Below are 10,712 nucleotides of genomic sequence, written 5' to 3' on the forward strand. Positions count from 1 at the left end.
CAAGGTCATCGTGACACTAAATAATTAGTTTTGCTTCTCTGAGCTCTTCTAGTATAGATGAAATCTCAACATCATGAGCAGAATTCCCAGAAGCTTTTGAGGAATAGAGTAAATTTAATCTTTCCACTAGTTCATCAAAACTATCAAAGTATTGGTAATTTCTTTCATGAGAAATATTTTTTGCAAAATTCAACAAACCTTGTCCCTTCTTTTTAACAAGTTTTTTACTGGGAAATAATTTCTGAATCAATTGCGATTTAATTCCATGATTACGTTTAACATAGCCTCTTCGATCTAAATGTACGCCAGTAAGTAATAAGATACGTTTGTACTTGTCAAGGTCATCATTATTATAAAGATTTCTGTTTGGTCTCGCTTTGAATAATAATTCGAGTAATCCGCGAGTTAATTGAATTCTTTCTTTATCAACATCTATATATCCATTATCAAATATTACCTGTATATCACCGATATAATACTTTTCACTTTGATGTTTGTATGAAACTCCATAAGTAATTGAATTATTCAACTTTTCGTTATGAAACACTGTTAGGTATTTGCTCAACAAATCATTGATTCTGCTAGCACCAAGTGAACTCCCATCATCATCATCATCATCATCACCATCCTCCTCTCCTCTTCCTCATCTTCATACTCATCATCATCATCATCTTCATTATCAATTTCCATACTCTCTTGTTCCTCTTTTACTTCTTCCTTTTTAGGTGTAAAATCATGATTAGAATGCAATGTAGATTTGGTTTTTCCCAATTCAATTATAGGTTCAATTAATGGCGAAAGAGATTTCCTATTGAATTCATCCGTTCGTTTTTCAAAATTAATAAGGCTTTTATGCTTGTCACTAATCACCTTTCGTAATGTCTTAATCGTTTCTATTAAATTCTCCTTCCTGTTATTTACTAAGCTATTTCCTCTCCTCTTCCTCCCCCTCCTCCTCCTACTCTTATGTGTTTTAGACAACATGACTGCACAAAGAATTATACTCTACTGAGGGGAAAGTATCGTGTCCAGTGAATCCCGATATTTTCCTTCCTTTATAGTACATTCTTTTAAAATTGTAAGAAAGTTATGCGGTTTACGATTCCAAACTGTATGACAAAGTTTACTGAAATCTTTATAAGACATATCTCCTCCAACATGATCTCTGTGAATTAATTTGAGACTCAATAAATCCATCTTAAAAATTATTATCATATTTGCGTTATCTCTAGTGAAATGTTTCTGTGTGGCACCATAACTCTGAATTAAATATGCAGTATCAATATTACGATGACGACCCATTGTAAAATATTCTCTAATCTGTGGCACATTACTCAGTTGCAAGTCATCAAAAATTACCAAGCTATATTCAGGGATACGGTTTGGATGGGGAATTTGGCTCACATCATCTTTCATGTGAAATCCGATATTTTTCAAACCTGCAAATACCTGTTTTAAAAAGACATATTTTGGTTGATATAAACTTTTACTAAATAAGTAAATGTGCTTAAATTTTAAACCATTTTCAGCAAATACTAAATTAAATAAGAGATTTGTTTTTCCTCCAGCACTAGGAGATATAATTAACATTCGCGCATTGTGAGGTAGCAGATTCCCATTTTTACAAAATGTAGGCTTTTCTTTATTTGTAATTAAGGTATCAAAGTTAACAATTGGTAATTGGCTCATGATTACAAACGTACAGTACGTGATCTGATAAGCCACTGAAAATTTTTACAATAGTTAGAACAATGACCGAGGTCATGATGACGCTACATGTGTGAGAGAGGCGTTTCCCAGAGATTGGAATGCAGAGCAACACTCTCCACCTCCTCTCCTCCTCATCATCAGACAGATTATGGATGTTCAAAAGATTCTTATATTACGAAATGAGAACCAATGTTTGATGATGACAAATAATACTTCTAATATATTTTCAACAAATGTACATCATGATATTTACAATAAAATCTTCGATAGATTATTTACAATAAATGTACATGTTATTTACAATTGAGTACAAAAGATTATTTTTCATCTAATAATTGATCTTTACTAATATAGCTAGGTTTAGAAAATCCAATCCATTTCACTAACAATCCTTTTTTATCACGTTTTAATATTTTTTCAATCAAATACACTTGTCTCTCCGTTTCGTTTAATTGCGTTTTTTTAATTTCTTCTGCATAAAACCGACCACTAATTACTTCACCGTTTAGATCTCTCAGTGAGTAGGTTATAGGTTTGGAAGGAAATATAGAATGAATCACAAAATACTCTGCGCTCCAGTTTATGTTATAAGATTTATCGAAAAATAATCGTTTCTTCGAGATTCGCACGATATCGCCTAGCTTAAATTTTGGTTTTGAATTTTTCAATTTATATCGTCTATTGAATGCAGAATTCAATGACGATAAAACATGTGTACGATCTTTTTTCCCCACATCTTTAGGTTTCATTCTAATTGAACTGTGCACTGTAGCATTATAATTTTGAACCAAACTGTCTAGATTGGTTAACCAGTTTTTTGTTCCGTGCTCAGTTAAATATCTATAAATTTTTGCTTTAAGTGTTCTATTAAACCTTTCAACTATGGAGGCTTTCTTATCGGTAAAAACATGGTAATGTTTAATACTATATTTATCTAATAATGCTTTAACTTTTGAATTGAAGAATTCTGTTCCCTGATCTGTTTGGAACAGCTTAATGCCCTTATTTTTAGAAATAATTGGTTGGAGAGCGTTAAATACAGATTGACTTGTCTTGTCTTTTAATGGTACACAATATGCAAATTTTGTAAAACAATTAATAACAACTAAGATATATTTATAACCCTTATTAAAACGTGATAAACTTATCATTTCAATAAGGTCTGCTTGAAGGAGATCTTTTTCACTTTTCAGTTCATACTTGCGAGTGGGATAGTTCACACGCGGCACGCTATGAAGCTCTAAAGCTAGCTTAGATCTAATAATATTCATGATATTTACAACAGACAAATCAAATTAGTGGTGTTGGATGATTGTCACGACACATACTGATCAATCAGTTGAAGTGTTGAGACTATAATGACCGAAAGGAGAGTATTCAGACCATCTTCTGCAATGTATCTCTTATCGTCATAAGGACTCAAACAGACCTTAGCACATTCGACCTGAAACATACTATGGTTATAGGATCTTAACATACTAAATTTTTCTACATGTACACTACGTTCAAACAATGATTTCTTATACAAATTAAAATTAAGTTTTCTACATTTAACCGATGACTTTACTCCTTTTGCTACGCATTTATTTACAACCTCGTCATCATTCTCATTACCAACTAAAAAGCTGTAAAGTTTCGATCTAAGACCTATAAATTTAGAGATCGGCCTTGAGCCCGTTTCATCCTTAAACTTACCTACAACTTTATTTCTCTCCATGGAAAAGCAAGGGTGGGCAGGTGGATAGTTTGAAGTATCGAAAAGGGTCAAATTATCTTTGATCAACTGATACACATCTTCGACTTTTAGGTTTAGAAGAAAACTGTCGGTGTCGGTCATACAGAGTTCTACGCGGTTCCAGGGTACGATTTTTTGTAATTTGCAATAGAAAAAATCGTACATATGGAATTTACTCAACTCCAGTACGGAAAAGCCGGAATAGACAGGTTTGTTCATTTTAAGTTCCAACTTGCGAGAGAAAACCGCGATCACGTCCGGACTAATTATTTGCCAGCGTTTGCATAACGGATTTGAAATGTACTTGTCTAATCGTTTTTCGTCTGTAATAATTTTAACATTAATGTGTTTCCGAACTGATTGTATAGTCTTACCAAAACAAAGATTGCAACAGGCCTTAAAGAAGGATATTTCAAATTTATTTTTCGCGTTCTGTCTATTCCGGATATTGAAGTCGATGTAGCTTTTCAGCCAGGGAGATTGGGAAAAGCTTATTACGCGATGTACTTTCAATAATTTCAAACCGAGCTGAAGGTAGAGTTTTAAATTGACATAGTGTACAATGTACTTTTCACGGTTAAAAAGTGTGTTCATGAGTTTTCTGGTCACTCCCTGACCGTTCTCATTTGTCTGATACTCGGACAGCAATTCCCGCGGGGGAGTTAAGTGTAGCGGCGCGAGAGGGAAGCTGGCATGTTTATCGTGTAAATCTTTCGGGTACTCGAGATCGCATTCAATTATGTAACCAGTTCCTGAATTGCTGTCCAAATTCGCGAAATCAAGTTTGGAAATTTCTTCCTCTGTGAGGAATTTGAAATTCCCAAAAGGGAGGGGTCTGCTCATAGCATCCGCGTAAAGAGAATTAGCATCCACGTAAAGGAGATAATTAGACGGTTTTGAGGGATCGTATGTCTCAGGTAGATGTTTATTATTCGCCTCACAATAACGTTTACCGATAAATGAGACCCCGCCTCTCATTCCCGCTTCGAACATGAGATGCATGTCCGGATCTGTAAGTAATTGCAATTCGACTTTAGTGTACTTCAACATGCAATTCCAGGTGAAGTCCGCGAGGGAAAGAAAATGGGTCACATCGAGGCCGTATGAGCTAAAAAGCGTAGACCTCATGGATTCAAAAACTACCGCTAATAGCATTACGTCCAAACATAAATAAAAATCGTGATATTCACCCAGATTTTTCAGCTTGAATGTTGAGAACACTCTTTGCGCATGCTCATATTCTTCGCGAGACAGAGGTGTATCAGTTAAGTCGTTATGAAAACATTCAATGGGAGGGAGCGATGTTTCCGCGAATTTTTCGGGACAGCTCATGTACGAGTAGGGATATACTCCTTTTTTCAACAAGAGCTGTCTGTGTTCGCGAGGTGGATCATGAAACACCGAAAATAATCGTTCGAACTTCTTTTCCATGTCTGTACTTTCTACCAAATTACGCACCAATACTTCCAAGGATTCAGACATAAACTTGTAGGAATCTAAAAATTTAATTTTGCCTACTGAAAGTGTCAAAAATCTCTCTGACGTATTTGCGATGCAGGAAATTTCTTTTTTACATTTACCGAGCGCTTTCAGAATAAAATGCGAATCAAAACCGGAGAAATTATGAAAATAACACGAAATGTACTCCGGAGTACGAGCTGTTAAATTGCAAGAAACATGTGCTGCACATAGGTAATTACCGGTTTCATGTGCATGGTGACGACATTTAATATCGGTTTCTGAGAACGGTTCAGCACAAAGCCCGCAGTTTACTGAATTTTGAAATTCGCGCTCTTCACTTTCGGACAAATGTTGCATCGGAATTTCACGTTTCATATCCTCATACAAAATTTCGCCAAGATCTGTAATTTCCTGAAGAAATTTCTCCATGATTTTTTCGTCTAAACTACTCGATCTATGGAGTACAGGTCCGTAGGCGATTTCTCCGTTTACATCTATAACAACGAAACAATACCCGCAAGGAATATGCCGCGCCGTTTTCTTGGTGTAACTACGAGTAACTTCATCAGAATCGGAATCATCATCATCATCATTATCAATATTCACAACGTATGTTTCTAAATCCGCGTAAATAGTGTACTTTTTCTTCAACGTCGCGCCTAGTTTCTTGAATTTAATTGTCTCTCCGCGTTTAGGATATGAAACGCGTTGAGATTCAAACTTGGAACAAAGTTCCATATGTTTCAACAAATTTGCTTTACCATCACAATTCTTAGATTTCTTCGATGTGAACCGGTGAAAACAAAAATTGCATACATGTACTTGACCGTGGCATTTTGAAAGGTGGGAGAGAAGACGCGATAGCCCGTTTTTCCCGTTCGCGGTATTTACTAAACAATAATGTGTTTTTCCTGCATCGCCTTTCAACATTAAAAGATTAATTTGGTGTTTACGCGTGCGGAAAATGCTTGTACGGTAGGGGAAAAACTTTTTGTTGTCATACGCGATGACGTGAATTGCAATGTCCGGATTGAGTATTTCGAATTTCTTAATATCGCGTGTCGTCACCGGGAAATTTACACCTCGCATATTGAGTCTGTGAGCAAACTTGCTCAAATACTTTACAGTCAAGTGTGAGTCCTTGGCTTCTGATGGAAATATGCGAGGACCGACCACAAAAAACATTTTTCGTCAGAGAGATTTTTGACATTTATAATACATTTTTTGTTTTTCAAAAACTGGGGTGTTTGAATGAAACTGGATGTGTATATAGGATTATATTTAATCACGTTCACATCCAGTGATTCAATTTTCTTCAACACCCATCCGCTCCCATGTCTTACGAAATTTTCGAAAGATGAGAGGATTTTTCTCACAGCCAAGAAAAAATGCTCATTAAAATCTTCATAGTTCTCAAGCACGTTTAGCGCTATGTTGGAGTAACTATGTAGATTTATTAGAGATGAAACAGACTCATCAACCTTGTCATCCAGCACCACTAATTTATACAATAAAACGTTAAAACTATGTACCACTTACATTTGCATCATACCGTGCCGCATGCTCCCTAATTATCTCGAAAACTCGAGTTTTCGTCCTCTCAAGCACACTCTCAATGTCAATATCCTCGTCCTCAAAACTGATGCGATGGCGAACTGCGCTTGAATTGATCCCACGAAGTCTGCGTTCCCTCGGCATGATACTGAAAAAACAAAAGAATAATGATCAGGATGGCATAGGCAATTAATAGTATGTGTAAAGGAATGTAATTCACAATCAGTTGTGAATTGGCATTCACGATGTTATCACAAGGACAGATAATGTTACATGAAAGATTGAGATTATTAACATTCGATAAAAAATGGACAAAAACTAGTCAGAATTTGTCGGCAGAAAATATGGCGAAAGACGGTTTTGTATTCGCAAGTGAACCGGATATTGTGCGCTGCGTATTTTGTTCAGTTTGTATAGGAGATTGGGAGCAAAATGATGTTGTAGCCAACGAACATGCAAAGTTTAGCCCGAACTGTAGAAGGAAAGGAAATATAACAATTGAAGATGAGAATTACGATAATAATATTCTACGATTATATGAAGAAAGATATTTATCATTTACTAATATGCCAGAAGATTTATCTGTACAAGGAGAGTACTTTGAAAAACTACCTCCACACCATCTACATTGTTACATTTGCAAACCATTAACTGATAGAGCAGACTATTTTGCAAGAAATGGTTATTTCTTACATAACTATCACTATCTACAATGTGTGTTTTGTAAATATATTATCGTTGAACCATTTGAAAAAGTAATGCATTTACCGTTTTGTTTATATGCTGATGAGTGTAAGAAAAAAGAAGAAGAAGAAGAAGCTCATCATACAGATGAAGCGAAAAAATCACAAGCATGCAGTATAATGTAGAAGGTTTTTTATCCTCCGAGGACAAACACTGTGCTCGGAGGAGAAAAACTGTGCTCAGAGGAGAAAAACTGTCCTCGGAGCATAATTTTCCTCCTCAGAGGATAAAATCGAAGTAAAAATGTACTTACATGTGTTGATGATGCGTGAATCTCCTCGAGTGTAGAGGTGTAGATAGCAGCCTATGGTACAGGTGTAGATAGCGGTCTATGGTACAGGTGTAGATAGCGGCCTATGGTATGATTGATTCCTCTCAGGTGTAGATACTGCCTTTGACTCCTCGAGTTGAGAGGTGAGAAAATGCTGTGAAAACAATGAAATATTTAATAACTGTAACCAAATATATATATAAGTAGAGTACTATAAAGTACAATAAATTATCGCTAGAGTGTGCTTTTCATAATAATAATAATAATAAGCTAGAGCAAGCTAATCTGTTAGTAGTGATCTTGTCTTTGCTGATACAACATCAAGCTACTGTACTGAGATGGATAATGTGTTTGGTGCGGAGTCTGAGTTAAAGTCTTCAGATTTGTGCGTTCAATTCATTATAGATAGACATTTTAATCAATTAAGTGAATACCATTCTGTTCCTTTAGAAAAAATGTTCGGACATTTCATTATTTATCAAAATTTGGGAACAGAATAGTTTTGGGCTGTGCCTGTTGTTCTACCCGATCATATTCATATGATTTGTAATTATATCAACGAATAAATAAATGAATAAATAAATAAAATCGTAGGCAGACAATTGAAAAATTACAAGCTTTGAGTAAACTGGAAAATTACATGCTGGTAAACCTCATGATCACAAACAGAGAGGTATGCATAGAATTCAATGTAATAACAAAAATGAGCCTTGAAAAACATTCAAAATTGTTATGTATTTTTTAATGCTGTTTGTAAAAAAATGTTTATTTGTGTTGTAATTTCATTCTTTCTTTTATAGGTGAGTGACGATCGCATTGATAGCCCAATCTTTGTAAGTATAGTATCTCATTAATTAAACTGAATTACAAAATATACATAATATATTGAATTATATCAAAGATCTTCATTTATTTACTTTATAGATTATACCCTGTACGTGGTTTATGAGAGGGATTATAGTGAGAAATTAATTATGCTGGTTTGCTTCTCATAAATCTAATTATAACAAAAGTTTTGCATAACTCTCTGGTGAACCTTAATTGATTATCATTTTTTAATTGATCTTAATCAGCTTTATTCATTAGTTTTATGAGGAACAATACAGTAATTAATATTTATTTTACAGTTTTTAGTGCTAAGTAGAATGAATTTTGTTTTTTGTCAATTCGGATCTTAATCTTTCTAAATTCAAAATCAATTGTTTCATGTGTTTGTATTCTGTTTCAACGTGGAAATTAGTGAAGAATTGAAAAGTCGCACGTGCATAACCTTTATTTGGACAATTTATTTTATGAAATTGGGATGAAAAGAAGTTTTGGACTGTAGTCTGGCAATAATTACACAGTCTATCAATAGAATTAAGGGTGAATAGTCAGCAAGCTAGACAAATCTATGCAGAGGAAAACAAAAAGTACATTCAGTTGTGTAAAACTAAAAAAGCCGAGTATTATGATAATATTAGAAAATGCTTAGAAAATGTGCGCGACTCGAAACAGTTTTGGGACTCGGTGAAAAAGTTTAAAAGAACATCCTTCAAGTGTACAGGCCAGATAGATATTGGAAGCTGGGTCAAACATTTTAAAAACTTACTTTCCGTTGAAGTTGAGGCAGATAAAATAGCATATGCCATACCGTTCATAGAGGACGAAAAACTAGATGCAAAAATAACGAAAGAAGAACTGAATTTGGTATTGAAAAAGGCAAAATGTAATAAAGCTCCAGGCACTGACGGCATACCGGCAGAATTTTTCAAATCAGCTCCAGATCAATTCTTAAATTTGCTGCTCAATTTTTATAATTATATTTATGATACAGGATTGGTGCCTGACAATTTTTCGGAAGCGGTTATCTTCCCAATTCATAAAAAAGGTGATTTGGATGAAGTTGCTAATTACAGAGGCATACAATTCATCAATGCATTTGCAAAAATTTTCGCAGGATTTTTCTGAATAGATTAAACGAATGGGTAGAGAAAAATGAAGTAATAAATGAGGAACAGGCGGGATTTAGAAAAGGATACAGTACAGTGGATAATATATTCAGTTTATACAGCATCATCAATTTGAAACTGAGGAGAAGGAAAGATAGAGTTTATTGTTTGTATGTTGACTTCAAGGCCGCTTTCGATAAAGTAGATCGTAATGCTTTAATTTATAAGTTGTTTCAGATTGGGTTGTCTAGCAAATTTGTGAGAATTGTCCAGAAATTATATGAGAATACACGGGCGTTTGTTTGGTGTAAAAATAGTCAAAATAAGAAGGATGGGCTGAGTAATGCATTCTATACAGAGAACGGATTAAAACAAGGCTGCTTGTTGTCCCCGATTTTATTCACCCTGTTTATTAATGATATTTTTGATAATATGGAAGAAGGGATATGGGTGGACGAGTTGAATATTAAAGGACTTATGTATGCCGATGATTTGATTCTGATTGCATCCACGCCGAAAGCTTTACAAAAAATGATAATATGTTTGAAACATTACTGTGAGACGTGGGGACTTACAATCAATACCGACAAAACTAAGATAATGGTGATGAGAAGGGGAGGGAGACTGGCCCATCATGAGAGGTGGTACTGGGGAGAAGAGCGGATCGGAGTTGTAAACAAGTACAAATATCTAGGCGTAACATTCACTCCTCAGTTGGCGTTCAGTGAGCATGTCAGAGAGAGAGTGTCAGTGGCAAAGTTTGCATTGAATAATGTGTGGAATAGTTTTGTGGCCCAAAATGAAATAAACATGGAGAGTAAGTGGGTAGTTTTTGATGCGGTTGTAAGAGCTCTTGTGAGCTATGGTGGTCAGGTGTGGGGCTATAAGCAATTTGAAGAAATAGAACGGTTACACAGAGCCTTTATCAAGAAATTATTTTCGTTACCGCAATCAACACCCAATTATATCATCTATTTGGAAGTCAATAAGTATAATTTACACCATTATTTGTTTGAGATGCATTACAGCTATATTATAAGAACCCTTTCTTTGCGACCAAACAGGCTGCCACGAAAACTTGCACAGAAAATGTTTGAACAGAAAGTAGGATGGTATAAAGTGTGGAAAGAGCAGGCTGAAAAATATAACATTGAATTGCCAAGATGGGAGGAAGGAATGCGGGATGTACTAAGGCAAAGTTTGAATAATATTAATGAATGTATAAAAAACGAATGTAGAGAGAAATGGAGAGAAAGAGCAAGGCAATCTGTAAATTATACTGTCTATTCACGTTTGAACCCAATCA

This window comes from Nilaparvata lugens, chromosome Y (genome assembly GCF_014356525.2).
Source record: "Nilaparvata lugens isolate BPH chromosome Y, ASM1435652v1, whole genome shotgun sequence".
Taxonomy (NCBI): Eukaryota; Metazoa; Arthropoda; class Insecta; order Hemiptera; family Delphacidae; genus Nilaparvata; species Nilaparvata lugens.